The sequence below is a fragment of the Fistularia commersonii genome, unplaced genomic scaffold (genome assembly GCF_037954325.1).
Source record: "Fistularia commersonii isolate RoL2024-O1a breed Wild unplaced genomic scaffold, RoL_Fcom_v1.0 HiC_scaffold_79, whole genome shotgun sequence".
In the NCBI taxonomy this organism is placed as follows: domain Eukaryota; kingdom Metazoa; phylum Chordata; class Actinopteri; order Syngnathiformes; family Fistulariidae; genus Fistularia; species Fistularia commersonii.
Window position 1 is genome coordinate 60001 of NW_028234037.1, and position 20000 is coordinate 80000.

Below are 20000 nucleotides of genomic sequence, written 5' to 3' on the forward strand. Positions count from 1 at the left end.
TCCTATCCTGGATACCATATCTGCCCATCACTTCTTCATCCCCTCTATTGCCTTCACCAACATGTCCATTGAAGTCTGCACCAATTACCACTCTCTCATTTCTGGGAATATTCTGCATCACTTCATCCAACTCATTCCAGAACTTCTCCTTCTCTTCAGGTTCACATCCCACCTGTGGCGCATAGCCACTAACAACACTGAGCATCACACCTTCAATTTCCAATTTCAGACTCATAAGTCTATCTGACATTCTTTTCACCTCTAGGACGTTCCTTACAAACTCCTCCTTCAAGATGACTCCTACTCCATTTCTCTTCTTGTCAGCACCATAATAGTATAACTTAAAGCCTGCTCCTAAGCTTCTAGCCTTACTACCCTTCCACCTGGTCTCCTGGACACACAGTATATCCAGCTTCCTTCTCTGCATCGTGTCCATCAACTCTCTACCTTTTCCTGTCATAGTCCCAATATTCAAAGTCCCTACTCTCAGTCCCAGGCTCTTTCCTTTCCTCCTCTCTCTCTGCTTCCGAACACGCACTCCTCCTCTTCTTCTTCTTCTTGTTCTTCGACCCACAGTAGCCCGATTTCCATTAGTACCCTGTAGGTCATCAGTACCAATGGCGGTCGTTGTTAACCCGGTCCGCGACCCATCCGGTATGGTATAGTTATGGTTGACTCGCATGTTTGGTTTTGGCAAACGTTTTACGCCGGATGCCCCTCCTGACGCAACCCTCTGCATTTATCCGGGCTTGGGACCGGCACAGGGAGACACTGCTCCGTGCCCCCCCCCCCCCAAAGGCAGGCTTGGAGAGACACGGGCCAGTGCCGCCCTGAGGCTGCATTACCCTCTCTTTCTTACATTTATTATAAAAATATGCTTATCTTCCTTTTAGCTCATCACACATGTCTTTATGATTTTCAGTCCATGCCTCAGCCGGCCTGAAGCTCCACTGATGCGCATGTGCGGATGCCTCTATCTAGCGGACATAAAATAAAGACAATCATTCAAATGTGAATGAGTCGGCGTGATGCTCCGGGATGTGTGGAGCTCAGGGAGCTCCACGAGTGAGGGAGTTAAGTTAGGGCGGGGGTGCAAGTAGGCTCTAGGATTCCCCGAGTCGGGGCGAACGATGGGTTTAGAGGCGTATCGCATTGAAGATAATGGCCGCATATCCTTCTTGGACTTTTCTAAAGCCTTTGACTCGGTCGAACATCCATTTATCATAGCAACGCTCGAACATTTTGGATTTGGTTAAATATTCAGGAATGTGATCCGTGGGCTCTATGAGAATATTCATAGCTGTGTCACCCTGCCAAGCGGCACCACTCCGAGCTTCCATGTTGATGTGGGAATCCCCCAAGGTTGCCCCATCTCACCCTATTTATTTATAATTGCTACCGAAATGCTAGCCGTTTATGTTGAAAAGAGCAACGATATCCAAAAGTTAGACGTGCTGGGGACTGAAATTGTTATTAGCCTGCTGGCAGATGACACAACCTTAGTTTTGAAAAATGAACATCAAGTCCCAATAAGTGCCGAAAACAACCAAAACATTCTCCAAGGCTTCAGGATTGTCATTAAACTTAAAGAAATGCAAACTTCTTGCGCTGCATGACTCGCCACTAAAGGAAATCAGCGATGTTTCTATGAAATCAGAAATAAAATACTTGAGCATTTTCCTATCCAAGGACCAAACGTTAAATCAATCCAGGAACATTGAATCTAAACTGAATCAAAGTAAAGCTTAATTCTAATATATGGCTCCAGAGAGATTTATCAATATTAGGCCGGATATATTTGACTAAAATGGATGTGTTTATCCAGATGTATATACCCAGCGTATTCCAATGCTGCTCCAAATCAACTCGTAAAATCTGTTAACCAAATCAATTTCAACTTTATCTGGAGGAACAGACCACACCATCTAAGAAAAATCACATATGGTGAAAGAAACAAGTGAAGGAGGGCTGAAAGTGATAGAGTCGGACTGCTTGAATGGGACATTGAAGGTGAACTGGTTGAAATCCTGGATCAAACCTCATCGTTCTTTCTGGTATTGTACTCCAAACTACTTATTCAACAAAGTCGGCGGCCTGAGTCTTCTGCTTATCTCTGACTTGGATATCAACAAGATTCCTGTCAAATGTTCAGAGTTCCATAAACAAATATTATTATACTGGAAAATGATATACGTACACAATTTCTCACCACACAGTATAATAGTTTGGAACAATCGATATGTACTGCATGGCAACAAACCTCTGTTTTACAAGGAATGCTTTGAGAAAGGTATATGGTCGATAATTGACTTGATGGATGACACTGGCAGTCCTCTGGACAATGAGCAGTTCTGTACTACACACAGATTCAAGCCTCCCATATTAGAGTTGCTAAAGTTACGAAACGCACTGCCTCGACAATTTGTATTCCTGACCAAAAATATAATGACGCACCGAACCGTACAACCACAGTTACCCCGACTATCACTCCAGGGAATCTCAATTGTGGACAGAAAGCGCGGCAACTCCTTTATTAGGAAATGTTTCACAGGAAACTTATTCCCTGGACGTCAAAAAAAAAAAAAAAGGATATTTTAAATAAATTTGATGAGGAATCGATTGCCACGCTGCGAACCATGTATCTGACTCTACCCATACCCCCAAGGCAAAAGAGACCCACTTCAAAATTATGACTGACATCTACCCATCTAAGGAATTATCGAGGGTACGCTTTAATTTTGAAGATAATATTTGTACATTTTGTGAAGACAACATTGAAACCACTGACCATATATTTTTTCTCCTTCTCATTCCATCGTCACCAGTTTCCTTCTCAAAAGATGATATAACATTCTGTTTACTTATAAGCAACATAACAGATGAACTCTGTGTCAATGTTCTTTTAGGCCTGGCCAAGTTCTTCATTCACAAGAACAGAATGCAAAAATGCTCCCCAAATTTTAATGTCTTCATAAACGATTTTGAAATATAAAAAAAAAAAAAAAAAAATCCTTAAAACTTATAGAAAAATCCAAAAACTAAAAAATATAGTTACCCATGTCCGAGGTTCCTTTTTTTTTTGGTAAAAAAAAAAAACAAAAAAAAAAAAACAACTTGATTACATGTTACATTCCCCTTGCAATTTTTTTTTTTTTTTTCGTTTTAATTTCTTATTTGTCTATCTATTGATTTAATTACTTCCTTTTAATTTCTTTTTTTGTCTCGCACTGTAAATTTCTCACAAACCTGTAACACTATTAACTTCTCATTACATACAGAACAAATGTCCTGATGTCCGTTGCTTCCTCATCCCTGGTTGTTTCATTGACATTCAGTTCAACCTTGCTATGTTTATTTGTACATTTGTATATTTGGGTGTACTATTTATGTTCAATTAAAAACAGTTTGATGTCTGAGATTCCTTGTGAACCGCCAACTTAATTACATGTTATATTCCCCTCACAATTTTTTTTTTTCGTTTTTAATTTTATTTTTCTATCTATTTATTTAATTATATCCTTCTAATTTTCTTTTTTTGTCTAGCATTAAAAATTTCTCGCAAACCGTTAACACTATTAACTTCTGATTACTTACACCACGAATGCGCTTATGCCCCCCCACCCATCCCGCTTTTTCCGTACGGAGGCAGACACTGAGATCGAAAGCAAATGGGTGTCATTGAAATGCAGTAACAGGGTGATAACAGCCGTGTTCGAAGTGTGTAGGGGCTTATAGGAGAGCAGAAGCACGTCACGCAATTCACCTGAGTTCGGAGGATCGGGAGTACCAGGGCCCATAGCGGAGAAGCGGAAGAGCGGAGTTATGTGTCTCTTCTCAAAGGCGGGGAAACTGGGGGGCAGCAGGACCCCTTAGACCGGCTAATGTGAGTCTTCTCCGGACATAGATCACCCGGACTTATGACTGGAGCTCCCGGACCTCTGGGCACACACATATGTGAATGAGTGGATGAGCTAATGTTGGTTTGGTTGTGGATACGTTTCGGCCAATGCTATCAGCACAGCTATGATTATCCCCAGAACGTTGAGAACGAGCTCCCGGAACTCCAGACATGCGTATATAAAAGAGTGGAATTAAGGTGTGTGTGTGTGTGTGTGTGTGTGTGTGTGTGTGTGTGTGTGTGTGTGTGTGTGTATACGTGTGGGACAGAAGTAATGTTGGGGACAGAAATTGTTATTAGCCTGCTGGCAGATGACACAACCTTAGTTTTGAAAAATGAACATCAAGTCCCAATAAGTGCTGAAAAAAACCAAAACATTCTCCAAGGCTTCAGGATTGTCATTAAACTTAAAGAAATGCAAACTTCTTGCGCTGCATGACTCGCCACTAAAGGAAATCAGCGATGTTTCTATGAAATCAGAAATAAAATACTTGAGCATTTTCCTATCCAAGGACCAAACGTTAAATCAATCCAGGAACATTGAATCTAAACTGAATCAAAGTAAAGCTTAATTCTAATATATGGCTCCAGAGAGATTTATCAATATTAGGCCGGATATATTTGACTAAAATGGATGTGTTTATCCAGATGTATATACCCAGCGTATTCCAATGCTGCTCCAAATCAACTCGTAAAATCTGTTAACCAAATCAATTTCAACTTTATCTGGAGGAACAGACCACACCATCTAAGAAAAATCACATATGGTGAAAGAAACAAGTGAAGGAGGGCTGAAAGTGATAGAGTCGGACTGCTTGAATGGGACATTGAAGGTGAACTGGTTGAAATCCTGGATCAAACCTCATCGTTCTTTCTGGTATTGTACTCCAAACTACTTATTCAACAAAGTCGGCGGCCTGAGTCTTCTGCTTATCTCTGACTTGGATATCAACAAGATTCCTGTCAAATGTTCAGAGTTCCATAAACAAATATTATTATACTGGAAAATGATATACGTACACAATTTCTCACCACACAGTATAATAGTTTGGAACAATCGATATGTACTGCATGGCAACAAACCTCTGTTTTACAAGGAATGCTTTGAGAAAGGTATATGGTCGATAATTGACTTGATGGATGACACTGGCAGTCCTCTGGACAATGAGCAGTTCTGTACTACACACAGATTCAAGCCTCCCATATTAGAGTTGCTAAAGTTACGAAACGCACTGCCTCGACAATTTGTATTCCTGACCAAAAATATAATGACGCACCGAACCGTACAACCACAGTTACCCCGACTATCACTCCAGGGAATCTCAATTGTGGACAGAAAGCGCGGCAACTCCTTTATTAGGAAATGTTTCACAGGAAACTTATTCCCTGGACGTCAAAAAAAAAAAAAAAGGATATTTTAAATAAATTTGATGAGGAATCGATTGCCACGCTGCGAACCATGTATCTGACTCTACCCATACCCCCAAGGCAAAAGAGACCCACTTCAAAATTATGACTGACATCTACCCATCTAAGGAATTATCGAGGGTACGCTTTAATTTTGAAGATAATATTTGTACATTTTGTGAAGACAACATTGAAACCACTGACCATATATTTTTTCTCCTTCTCATTCCATCGTCACCAGTTTCCTTCTCAAAAGATGATATAACATTCTGTTTACTTATAAGCAACATAACAGATGAACTCTGTGTCAATGTTCTTTTAGGCCTGGCCAAGTTCTTCATTCACAAGAACAGAATGCAAAAATGCTCCCCAAATTTTAATGTCTTCATAAACGATTTTGAAATATAAAAAAAAAAAAAAAAAAATCCTTAAAACTTATGGAAAAATCCAAAAACTAAAAAATATAGTTACCCATGTCCGAGGTTCCTTTTTTTTTTGGTAAAAAAAAAAAAACAAAAAAAAAAAAACAACTTGATTACATGTTACATTCCCCTTGCAATTTTTTTTTTTTTTTTTCGTTTTAATTTCTTATTTGTCTATCTATTGATTTAATTACTTCCTTTTAATTTCTTTTTTTGTCTCGCACTGTAAATTTCTCACAAACCTGTAACACTATTAACTTCTCATTACATACAGAACAAATGTCCTGATGTCCGTTGCTTCCTCATCCCTGGTTGTTTCATTGACATTCAGTTCTACCTTGCTATGTTTATTTGTACATTTGTATATTTGGGTGTACTATTTATGTTCAATTAAAAACAGTTTGATGTCTGAGATTCCTTGTGAACCGCCAACTTAATTACATGTTATATTCCCCTCACAATTTTTTTTTTTCGTTTTTAATTTTATTTTTCTATCTATTTATTTAATTATATCCTTTTAATTTTCTTTTTTTGTCTAGCATTAAAAATTTCTCGCAAACCGTTAACACTATTAACTTCTGATTACTTACAGCACGAATGCGCTTATGCCCCCCCACCCATCCCGCTTTTTCCGTACGGAGGCAGACACTGAGATCGAAAGCAAATGGGTGTCATTGAAATGCAGTAACAGGGTGATAACAGCCGTGTTCGAAGTGTGTAGGGGCTTATAGTAGAGCAGAAGCACGTCACGCAATTCACCTGAGTTCGGAGGATCGGGAGTACCAGGGCCCATAGCGGAGAAGCGGAAGAGCGGAGTTATGTGTCTCTTCTCAAAGGCGGGGAAGCTGGGGGGCAGCAGGACCCCTTAGACCGGCTAATGTGAGCCTACTCCGGACAGATATCACCCGGAGTTATGACTGGAGCTCCCGGACCTCTGGGCACACACATATATGAATGAGTGGATGAGCTAATGTTGGTTTGGTTGTGGATACGTTTCGGCCAATGCTATCAGCACAGCTATGATTATCCCCAGAACGTTGAGAACGAGCTCCCGGAACTCCAGACATGCGTATATAAAAGAGTGGAATTAAGGTGTGTGTGTGTGTGTGTGTGTGTGTGTGTGTGTGTGTATACGTGTGGGACAGAAGTAATGTTGGGGACAGAAATTGTTATTAGCCTGCTGGCAGATGACACAACCTTAGTTTTGAAAAATGAACATCAAGTCCCAATAAGTGCCGAAAACAACCAAAACATTCTCCAAGGCTTCAGGATTGTCATTAAACTTAAAGAAATGCAAACTTCTTGCGCTGCATGACTCGCCACTAAAGGAAATCAGCGATGTTTCCATGAAATCAGAAATAAAATACTTGAGCATTTTCCTATCCAAGGACCAAACGTTAAATCAATCCAGGAACATTGAATCTAAACTGAATCAAAGTAAAGCTTAATTCTAATATATGGCTCCAGAGAGATTTATCAATATTAGGCCGGATATATTTGACTAAAATGGATGTGTTTATCCAGATGTATATACCCAGCGTATTCCAATGCTGCTCCAAATCAACTCGTAAAATCTGTTAACCAAATCAATTTCAACTTTATCTGGAGGAACAGACCACACCATCTAAGAAAAATCACATATGGTGAAAGAAACAAGTGAAGGAGGGCTGAAAGTGATAGAGTCGGACTGCTTGAATGGGACATTGAAGGTGAACTGGTTGAAATCCTGGATCAAACCTCATCGTTCTTTCTGGTATTGTACTCCAAACTACTTATTCAACAAAGTCGGCGGCCTGAGTCTTCTGCTTATCTCTGACTTGGATATCAACAAGATTCCTGTCAAATGTTCAGAGTTCCATAAACAAATATTATTATACTGGAAAATGATATACGTACACAATTTCTCACCACACAGTATAATAGTTTGGAACAATCGATATGTACTGCATGGCAACAAACCTCTGTTTTACAAGGAATGCTTTGAGAAAGGTATATGGTCGATAATTGACTTGATGGATGACACTGGCAGTCCTCTGGACAATGAGCAGTTCTGTACTACACACAGATTCAAGCCTCCCATATTAGAGTTGCTAAAGTTACGAAACGCACTGCCTCGACAATTTGTATTCCTGACCAAAAATATAATGACGCACCGAACCGTACAACCACAGTTACCCCGACTATCACTCCAGGGAATCTCAATTGTGGACAGAAAGCGCGGCAACTCCTTTATTAGGAAATGTTTCACAGGAAACTTATTCCCTGGACGTCAAAAAAAAAAAAAAGGATATTTTAAATAAATTTGATGAGGAATCGATTGCCACGCTGCGAACCATGTATCTGACTCTACCCATACCCCCAAGGCAAAAGAGACCCACTTCAAAATTATGACTGACATCTACCCATCTAAGGAATTATCGAGGGTACGCTTTAATTTTGAAGATAATATTTGTACATTTTGTGAAGACAACATTGAAACCACTGACCATATATTTTTTCTCCTTCTCATTCCATCGTCACCAGTTTCCTTCTCAAAAGATGATATAACATTCTGTTTACTTATAAGCAACATAACAGATGAACTCTGTGTCAATGTTCTTTTAGGCCTGGCCAAGTTCTTCATTCACAAGAACAGAATGCAAAAATGCTCCCCAAATTTTAATGTCTTCATAAACGATTTTGAAATATAAAAAAAAAAAAAAAAAATCCTTAAAACTTATGGAAAAATCCAAAAACTAAAAAATATAGTTACCCATGTCCGAGGTTCCTTTTTTTTTTGGTAAAAAAAAAAAACAAAAAAAAAAAAACAACTTGATTACATGTTACATTCCCCTTGCAATTTTTTTTTTTTTTTTTTCGTTTTAATTTCTTATTTGTCTATCTATTGATTTAATTACTTCCTTTTAATTTCTTTTTTTGTCTCGCACTGTAAATTTCTCACAAACCTATAACACTATTAACTTCTCATTACATACAGAACAAATGTCCTGATGTCCGTTGCTTCCTCATCCCTGGTTGTTTCATTGACATTCAGTTCTACCTTGCTATGTTTATTTGTACATCTGTATATTTGGGTGTACTATTTATGTTCAATTAAAAACAGTTTGATGTCTGAGATTCCTTGTGAACCGCCAACTTAATTACATGTTATATTCCCCTCACAATTTTTTTTTTTCGTTTTTAATTTTATTTTTCTATCTATTTATTTAATTATATCCTTTTAATTTTCTTTTTTTGTCTAGCATTAAAAATTTCTCGCAAACCGTTAACACTATTAACTTCTGATTACTTACACCACGAATGCGCTTATGCCCCCCCACCCATCCCGCTTTTTCCGTACGGAGGCAGACACTGAGATCGAAAGCAAATGGGTGTCATTGAAATGCAGTAACAGGGTGATAACAGCCGTGTTCGAAGTGTGTAGGGGCTTATAGGAGAGCAGAAGCACGTCACGCAATTCACCTGAGTTCGGAGGATCGGGAGTACCAGGGCCCATAGCGGAGAAGCGGAAGAGCGGAGTTATGTGTCTCTTCTCAAAGGCCGGGAAGCTGGGGGGCAGCAGGACCCCTTAGAGCGGCTAATGTGAGCCTTCTCCGGACATAGATCACCCGGACTTATGACTGGAGCTCCCGGACCTCCGGGCACACACATATGTGAATGAGTGGATGAGCTAATGTCGGTTTGGTTGTGGATACGTTTCGGCCAATGCTATCAGCACAGCTATGATTATCCCCAGAACGTTGAGAACGAGCTCCCGGAACTCCAGACATGCGTATATAAAAGAGTGGAATTAAGGTGTGTGTGTGTGTGTGTGTGTGTGTGTGTGTGTGTATACGTGTGGGACAGAAGTAATGTTGGGGACAGAAATTGTTATTAGCCTGCTGGCAGATGACACAACCTTAGTTTTGAAAAATGAACATCAAGTCCCAATAAGTGCTGAAAAAAACCAAAACATTCTCCAAGGCTTCAGGATTGTCATTAAACTTAAAGAAATGCAAACTTCTTGCGCTGCATGACTCGCCACTAAAGGAAATCAGCGATGTTTCTATGAAATCAGAAATAAAATACTTGAGCATTTTCCTATCCAAGGACCAAACGTTAAATCAATCCAGGAACATTGAATCTAAACTGAATCAAAGTAAAGCTTAATTCTAATATATGGCTCCAGAGAGATTTATCAATATTAGGCCGGATATATTTGACTAAAATGGATGTGTTTATCCAGATGTATATACCCAGCGTATTCCAATGCTGCTCCAAATCAACTCGTAAAATCTGTTAACCAAATCAATTTCAACTTTATCTGGAGGAACAGACCACACCATCTAAGAAAAATCACATATGGTGAAAGAAACAAGTGAAGGAGGGCTGAAAGTGATAGAGTCGGACTGCTTGAATGGGACATTGAAGGTGAACTGGTTGAAATCCTGGATCAAACCTCATCGTTCTTTCTGGTATTGTACTCCAAACTACTTATTCAACAAAGTCGGCGGCCTGAGTCTTCTGCTTATCTCTGACTTGGATATCAACAAGATTCCTGTCAAATGTTCAGAGTTCCATAAACAAATATTATTATACTGGAAAATGATATACGTACACAATTTCTCACCACACAGTATAATAGTTTGGAACAATCGATATGTACTGCATGGCAACAAACCTCTGTTTTACAAGGAATGCTTTGAGAAAGGTATATGGTCGATAATTGACTTGATGGATGACACTGGCAGTCCTCTGGACAATGAGCAGTTCTGTACTACACACAGATTCAAGCCTCCCATATTAGAGTTGCTAAAGTTACGAAACGCACTGCCTCGACAATTTGTATTCCTGACCAAAAATATAATGACGCACCGAACCGTACAACCACAGTTACCCCGACTATCACTCCAGGGAATCTCAATTGTGGACAGAAAGCGCGGCAACTCCTTTATTAGGAAATGTTTCACAGGAAACTTATTCCCTGGACGTCAAAAAAAAAAAAAAGGATATTTTAAATAAATTTGATGAGGAATCGATTGCCACGCTGCGAACTATGTATCTGACTCTACCCATACCCCCAAGGCAAAAGAGACCCACTTCAAAATTATGACTGACATCTACCCATCTAAGGAATTATCGAGGGTACGCTTTAATTTTGAAGATAATATTTGTACATTTTGTGAAGACAACATTGAAACCACTGACCATATATTTTTTCTCCTTCTCATTCCATCGTCACCAGTTTCCTTCTCAAAAGATGATATAACATTCTGTTTACTTATAAGCAACATAACAGATGAACTCTGTGTCAATGTTCTTTTAGGCCTGGCCAAGTTCTTCATTCACAAGAACAGAATGCAAAAATGCTCCCCAAATTTTAATGTCTTCATAAACGATTTTGAAATATAAAAAAAAAAAAAAAAAAATCCTTAAAACTTATGGAAAAATCCAAAAACTAAAAAATATAGTTACCCATGTCCGAGGTTCCTTTTTTTTTTGGTAAAAAAAAAAAAACAAAAAAAAAAAAACAACTTGATTACATGTTACATTCCCCTTGCAATTTTTTTTTTTTTTTTTCGTTTTAATTTCTTATTTGTCTATCTATTGATTCAATTACTTCCTTTTAATTTCTTTTTTTGTCTCGCACTGTAAATTTCTCACAAACCTGTAACACTATTAACTTCTCATTACATACAGAACAAATGTCCTGATGTCCGTTGCTTCCTCATCCCTGGTTGTTTCATTGACATTCAGTTCTACCTTGCTATGTTTATTTGTACATTTGTATATTTGGGTGTACTATTTATGTTCAATTAAAAACAGTTTGATGTCTGAGATTCCTTGTGAACCGCCAACTTAATTACATGTTATATTCCCCTCACAATTTTTTTTTTTCGTTTTTAATTTTATTTTTCTATCTATTTATTTAATTATATCCTTTTAATTTTCTTTTTTTGTCTAGCATTAAAAATTTCTCGCAAACCGTTAACACTATTAACTTCTGATTACTTACAGCACGAATGCGCTTATGCCCCCCCACCCATCCCGCTTTTTCCGTACGGAGGCAGACACTGAGATCGAAAGCAAATGGGTGTCATTGAAATGCAGTAACAGGGTGATAACAGCCGTGTTCGAAGTGTGTAGGGGCTTATAGTAGAGCAGAAGCACGTCACGCAATTCACCTGAGTTCGGAGGATCGGGAGTACCAGGGCCCATAGCGGAGAAGCGGAAGAGCGGAGTTATGTGTCTCTTCTCAAAGGCGGGGAAGCTGGGGGGCAGCAGGACCCCTTAGACCGGCTAATGTGAGCCTACTCCGGACAGATATCACCCGGAGTTATGACTGGAGCTCCCGGACCTCTGGGCACACACATATGTGAATGAGTGGATGAGCTAATGTCGGTTTGGTTGTGGATACGTTTCGGCCAATGCTATCAGCACAGCTATGATTATCCCCAGAACGTTGAGAACGAGCTCCCGGAACTCCAGACATGCGTATATAAAAGAGTGGAATTAAGGTGTGTGTGTGTGTGTGTGTGTGTGTGTGTGTGTGTATACGTGTGGGACAGAAGTAATGTTGGGGACAGAAATTGTTATTAGCCTGCTGGCAGATGACACAACCTTAGTTTTGAAAAATGAACATCAAGTCCCAATAAGTGCTGAAAAAAACCAAAACATTCTCCAAGGCTTCAGGATTGTCATTAAACTTAAAGAAATGCAAACTTCTTGCGCTGCATGACTCGCCACTAAAGGAAATCAGCGATGTTTCTATGAAATCAGAAATAAAATACTTGAGCATTTTCCTATCCAAGGACCAAACGTTAAATCAATCCAGGAACATTGAATCTAAACTGAATCAAAGTAAAGCTTAATTCTAATATATGGCTCCAGAGAGATTTATCAATATTAGGCCGGATATATTTGACTAAAATGGATGTGTTTATCCAGATGTATATACCCAGCGTATTCCAATGCTGCTCCAAATCAACTCGTAAAATCTGTTAACCAAATCAATTTCAACTTTATCTGGAGGAACAGACCACACCATCTAAGAAAAATCACATATGGTGAAAGAAACAAGTGAAGGAGGGCTGAAAGTGATAGAGTCGGACTGCTTGAATGGGACATTGAAGGTGAACTGGTTGAAATCCTGGATCAAACCTCATCGTTCTTTCTGGTATTGTACTCCAAACTACTTATTCAACAAAGTCGGCGGCCTGAGTCTTCTGCTTATCTCTGACTTGGATATCAACAAGATTCCTGTCAAATGTTCAGAGTTCCATAAACAAATATTATTATACTGGAAAATGATATACGTACACAATTTCTCACCACACAGTATAATAGTTTGGAACAATCGATATGTACTGCATGGCAACAAACCTCTGTTTTACAAGGAATGCTTTGAGAAAGGTATATGGTCGATAATTGACTTGATGGATGACACTGGCAGTCCTCTGGACAATGAGCAGTTCTGTACTACACACAGATTCAAGCCTCCCATATTAGAGTTGCTAAAGTTACGAAACGCACTGCCTCGACAATTTGTATTCCTGACCAAAAATATAATGACGCACCGAACCGTACAACCACAGTTACCCCGACTATCACTCCAGGGAATCTCAATTGTGGACAGAAAGCGCGGCAACTCCTTTATTAGGAAATGTTTCACAGGAAACTTATTCCCTGGACGTCAAAAAAAAAAAAAAGGATATTTTAAATAAATTTGATGAGGAATCGATTGCCACGCTGCGAACCATGTATCTGACTCTACCCATACCCCCAAGGCAAAAGAGACCCACTTCAAAATTATGACTGACATCTACCCATCTAAGGAATTATCGAGGGTACGCTTTAATTTTGAAGATAATATTTGTACATTTTGTGAAGACAACATTGAAACCACTGACCATATATTTTTTCTCCTTCTCATTCCATCGTCACCAGTTTCCTTCTCAAAAGATGATATAACATTCTGTTTACTTATAAGCAACATAACAGATGAACTCTGTGTCAATGTTCTTTTAGGCCTGGCCAAGTTCTTCATTCACAAGAACAGAATGCAAAAATGCTCCCCAAATTTTAATGTCTTCATAAACGATTTTGAAATATAAAAAAAAAAAAAAAAAAATCCTTAAAACTTATGGAAAAATCCAAAAACTAAAAAATATAGTTACCCATGTCCGAGGTTCCTTTTTTTTTTGGTAAAAAAAAAAAAACAAAAAAAAAAAACAACTTGATTACATGTTACATTCCCCTTGCAATTTTTTTTTTTTTTTTTCGTTTTAATTTCTTATTTGTCTATCTATTGATTTAATTACTTCCTTTTAATTTCTTTTTTTGTCTCGCACTGTAAATTTCTCACAAACCTGTAACACTATTAACTTCTCATTACATACAGAACAAATGTCCTGATGTCCGTTGCTTCCTCATCCCTGGTTGTTTCATTGACATTCAGTTCTACCTTGCTATGTTTATTTGTACATTTGTATATTTGGGTGTACTATTTATGTTCAATTAAAAACAGTTTGATGTCTGAGATTCCTTGTGAACCGCCAACTTAATTACATGTTATATTCCCCTCACAATTTTTTTTTTTCGTTTTTAATTTTATTTTTCTATCTATTTATTTAATTATATCCTTTTAATTTTCTTTTTTTGTCTAGCATTAAAAATTTCTCGCAAACCGTTAACACTATTAACTTCTGATTACTTACAGCACGAATGCGCTTATGCCCCCCCACCCATCCCGCTTTTTCCGTACGGAGGCAGACACTGAGATCGAAAGCAAATGGGTGTCATTGAAATGCAGTAACAGGGTGATAACAGCCGTGTTCGAAGTGTGTAGGGGCTTATAGTAGAGCAGAAGCACGTCACGCAATTCACCTGAGTTCGGAGGATCGGGAGTACCAGGGCCCATAGCGGAGAAGCGGAAGAGCGGAGTTATGTGTCTCTTCTCAAAGGCGGGGAAGCTGGGGGGCAGCAGGACCCCTTAGACCGGCTAATGTGAGCCTACTCCGGACAGATATCACCCGGAGTTATGACTGGAGCTCCCGGACCTCTGGGCACACACATATATGAATGAGTGGATGAGCTAATGTTGGTTTGGTTGTGGATACGTTTCGGCCAATGCTATCAGCACAGCTATGATTATCCCCAGAACGTTGAGAACGAGCTCCCGGAACTCCAGACATGCGTATATAAAAGAGTGGAATTAAGGTGTGTGTGTGTGTGTGTGTGTGTGTGTGTGTGTGTGTGTATACGTGTGGGACAGAAGTAATGTTGGGGACAGAAATTGTTATTAGCCTGCTGGCAGATGACACAACCTTAGTTTTGAAAAATGAACATCAAGTCCCAATAAGTGCTGAAAAAAACCAAAACATTCTCCAAGGCTTCAGGATTGTCATTAAACTTAAAGAAATGCAAACTTCTTGCGCTGCATGACTCGCCACTAAAGGAAATCAGCGATGTTTCTATGAAATCAGAAATAAAATACTTGAGCATTTTCCTATCCAAGGACCAAACGTTAAATCAATCCAGGAACATTGAATCTAAACTGAATCAAAGTAAAGCTTAATTCTAATATATGGCTCCAGAGAGATTTATCAATATTAGGCCGGATATATTTGACTAAAATGGATGTGTTTATCCAGATGTATATACCCAGCGTATTCCAATGCTGCTCCAAATCAACTCGTAAAATCTGTTAACCAAATCAATTTCAACTTTATCTGGAGGAACAGACCACACCATCTAAGAAAAATCACATATGGTGAAAGAAACAAGTGAAGGAGGGCTGAAAGTGATAGAGTCGGACTGCTTGAATGGGACATTGAAGGTGAACTGGTTGAAATCCTGGATCAAACCTCATCGTTCTTTCTGGTATTGTACTCCAAACTACTTATTCAACAAAGTCGGCGGCCTGAGTCTTCTGCTTATCTCTGACTTGGATATCAACAAGATTCCTGTCAAATGTTCAGAGTTCCATAAACAAATATTATTATACTGGAAAATGATATACGTACACAATTTCTCACCACACAGTATAATAGTTTGGAACAATCGATATGTACTGCATGGCAACAAACCTCTGTTTTACAAGGAATGCTTTGAGAAAGGTATATGGTCGATAATTGACTTGATGGATGACACTGGCAGTCCTCTGGACAATGAGCAGTTCTGTACTACACACAGATTCAAGCCTCCCATATTAGAGTTGCTAAAGTTACGAAACGCACTGCCTCGACAATTTGTATTCCTGACCAAAAATATAATGACGCACCGAACCGTACAACCACAGTTACCCCGACTATCACTCCAGGGAATCTCAATTGTGGACAGAAAGCGCGGCAACTCCTTTATTAGGAAATGTTTCACAGGAAACTTATTCCCTGGACGTCAAAAAAAAAAAAAAGGATATTTTAAATAAATTTGATGAGGAATCGATTGCCACGCTGCGAACTATGTATCTGACTCTACCCATACCCCCAAGGCAAAAGAGACCCACTTCAAAATTATGACTGACATCTACCCATCTAAGGAATTATCGAGGGTACGCTTTAATTTTGAAGATAATATTTGTACATTTTGTGAAGACAACATTGAAACCACTGACCATATATTTTTTCTCCTTCTCATTCCATCGTCACCAGTTTCCTTCTCAAAAGATGATATAACATTCTGTTTACTTATAAGCAACATAACAGATGAACTCTGTGTCAATGTTCTTTTAGGCCTGGCCAAGTTCTTCATTCACAAGAACAGAATGCAAAAATGCTCCCCAAATTTTAATGTCTTCATAAACGATTTTGAAATATAAAAAAAAAAAAAAAAATCCTTAAAACTTATGGAAAAATCCGAAAACAAAAAAATATAGTTACCCATGTCCGAGGTTCCTTTTTTTTTTGGTAAAAAAAAAAAAAAAAACAAAAAAAACAACTTGATTACATGTTACATTCCCCTTGCAATTTTTTTTTTTTTTTTTCGTTTTAATTTCTTATTTGTCTATCTATTGATTTAATTACTTCCTTTTAATTTCTTTTTTTGTCTCGCACTGTAAATTTCTCACAAACCTGTAACACTATTAACTTCTCATTACATACAGAACAAATGTCCTGATGTCCGTTGCTTCCTCATCCCTGGTTGTTTCATTGACATTCAGTTCTACCTTGCTATGTTTATTTGTACATTTGTATATTTGGGTGTACTATTTATGTTCAATTAAAAACAGTTTGATGTCTGAGATTCCTTGTGAACCGCCAACTTAATTACATGTTATATTCCCCTCACAATTTTTTTTTTTCGTTTTTAATTTTATTTTTCTATCTATTTATTTAATTATATCCTTCTAATTTTCTTTTTTTGTCTAGCATTAAAAATTTCTCGCAAACCGTTAACACTATTAACTTCTGATTACTTACAGCACGAATGCGCTTATGCCCCCCCACCCATCCCGCTTTTTCCGTACGGAGGCAGACACTGAGATCGAAAGCAAATGGGTGTCATTGAAATGCAGTAACAGGGTGATAACAGCCGTGTTCGAAGTGTGTAGGGGCTTATAGGAGAGCAGAAGCACGTCACGCAATTCACCTGAGTTCGGAGGATCGGGAGTACCAGGGCCCATAGCGGAGAAGCGGAAGAGCGGAGTTATGTGTCTCTTCTCAAAGGCGGGGAAGCTGGGGGGCAGCAGGACCCCTTAGACCGGCTAAGGTGAGCCTACTCCGGACAGAGATCACCCGGAGTTATGACTGGAGCTCCCGGACCTCTGGGCACACACATATGTGAATGACTGGATGAGCTAATGTTGGTTTGGTTGTGGATACGTTTCGGCCAATGCTATCAGCACAGCGATGATGAGTTCAGGTGTGTCTGTGTGTGTTTGTGTGTTTGTGTGTGTGTGTGTGTGTGTGTGTGTGTGTGCGTGTGTTTGTGTGTGTGTGAGAGTTTGTTTTTGTGGGTTGGGGGGGGTTCCCGCGGACACGGAGTACCAGGGCCTGGAGCGGATGAGGTGAGGAGCGGAGGAGAGCAGAAGCCCGGACCGTGATTCGCTTGTGTCCAGCGGTTCGGGAGTTCCAGGGCCCGAAACGGAGGAGCGGAGGAGCGGAGGAGCGGAGGAGCGGAGGAGCGGAGGACAGCAAAACCCCTTTCTGCAATTCGCCTGAGTCCGGCGGATCGGTAGTACCTGGTTCCGCAGCGGATGAGCGGAGGAGTGGAGGAGATGTTTCTCTTCTCAGAGGCGGCGAGGGGGGGGGGGCAGGACCCCTTACCCTTATCCCCCCCGGACGTTTGAGTGGAGCTCCCGGACCTCCGGGCACGCACATGCGAATGACTGGATCACAGGGAGTGCCAGGGCCTGGAGCGGATGAGCAGAGGAGAGGCGGAGGGCAGAAGCCCGGCCCTGTTCAAGAGTTCCAGGGTCCAAAGCGGGGGAGCGAAGAAGCGGAGGAGGGGAGGAGAGCAGAAGAGCAAAAAACTGGCCCGGAATTCACCGAAGTCCCGCGGATCGGGAGTTCCAGGGCCCGGAGCGGAAGAGCGGAGGAGCGGAGGAGAGGAGGAGCGGAGCAAAGCTAAGCCCGTCTTAACAACAAGGAAATTACAGATGAGGCTATAATTTCTAATGAAAACTTTAAATTCTATAGCCACGTATACACTTCGACATTGTCAAAAAGCGATTGTGACTCCTTTCCATTAAATATTCCTCAATATATCCCAAAAATAAACAACAAACAATATATGTTTGTTTATATATGTTTATATATAAACAACAAAAAATATACAGTTTGATGTCTGAGATTCCTTGTGAATCGCCAACTTAATTACATGTCGTATTCCCCTTGCATTTTTTTTTTTTGGTTTTAATTTCATTTGTCTATCTATTTATCTAATTATTTCCTTTTAATTTCGTTTTTTGTCTAGCACTGTAAATTTCTCACAAACCTGTAACACTATTAACTTCTCATTACATACAGAACAAATGTCCTCATGTCCGTTGCTTCCTCATGCCTGGTTGTTTCATTGACATTCAGTTCTACCTTGCTATGTTTATTTGTACATTTGTATATTTGGGTGTACTATTTATGTTCAATTAAAAACAGTTTGATGTCTGAGATTCCCTGTGAACCGCCAACTTAATTACATGTTATATTCCCCTCACAATTTTTTTTTTTTCGTTTTTAATTTTATTTTTCTATCTATTTATTTAATTATATCCTTTTAATTTTCTTTTTTTGTCTAGCATTAAAAATTTCTCGCAAACCGTTAACACTATTAACTTCTGATTACTTACACCACGAATGCGCTTATGCCCCCCCACCCCCCACCCCCCCGCTTTTTCCGTACGGTGGCAGACACTGAGATCGAAAGCAAATGGGTGTCATTGAAATGCAGTAACAGGGTGATAACAGCCGTGTTCGAAGTGTGTAGGGGCTTATAGTAGAGCAGAAGCACGTCACGCAATTCACCTGAGTTCGGAGGATCGGGAGTACCAGGGCCCATAGCGGAGAAGCGGAAGAGCGGAGTTATGTGTCTCTTCTCAAAGGCCGGGAAGCTGGGGGGCAGCAGGACCCCTTAGAGCGGCTAATGTGAGCCTTCTCCGGACATAGATCACCCGGACTTATGACTGGAGCTCCCGGACCTCTGGGCACACACATATGTGAATGAGTGGATGAGCTAATGTTGGTTTGGTTGTGGAAACGTTTCGGCCAATGCTATTAGCACAGCTATGATGAGTTCAGGTGTGTCTGTGTGTGTTTGTGTGTTTGTGTGTGTGTGTGTGTGTGTGTGTGTGCGTGTGTTTGTGTGTGTGTGAGAGTTTGTTTTTGTGGGTTGGGGGGGGTTCCCGCGGACACGGAGTACCAGGGCCTGGAGCGGATGAGGTGAGGAGCGGAGGAGAGCAGAAGCCCGGACCGTGATTCGCTTGTGTCCAGCGGTTCGGGAGTTCCAGGGCCCGAAACGGAGGAGCGGAGGAGCGGAGGACGGCAAAACCCCTTTCTGCAATTCGCCTGAGTCCGGCGGATCGGTAATACCTGGTTCCGCAGCGGAGGAGCGGAGGAGTGGAGGAGATGTTTCTCTTCTCAGAGGCGGCGAGGAGGGGGGGAGAGGGACAGGACCCCTTACCCTTACCCCCCCCGGACGTTTGAGTGGAGCTCCCGGACCTCCGGGCACGCACATGCGAATGACTGGATCACAGGGAGTGCCAGGGCCTGGAGCGGATGAGCAGAGGAGAGGCGGAGGGCAGAAGCCCGGCCCTGTTCAAGAGTTCCAGGGTCCAAAGCGGGGGAGCGAAGAAGCGGAGG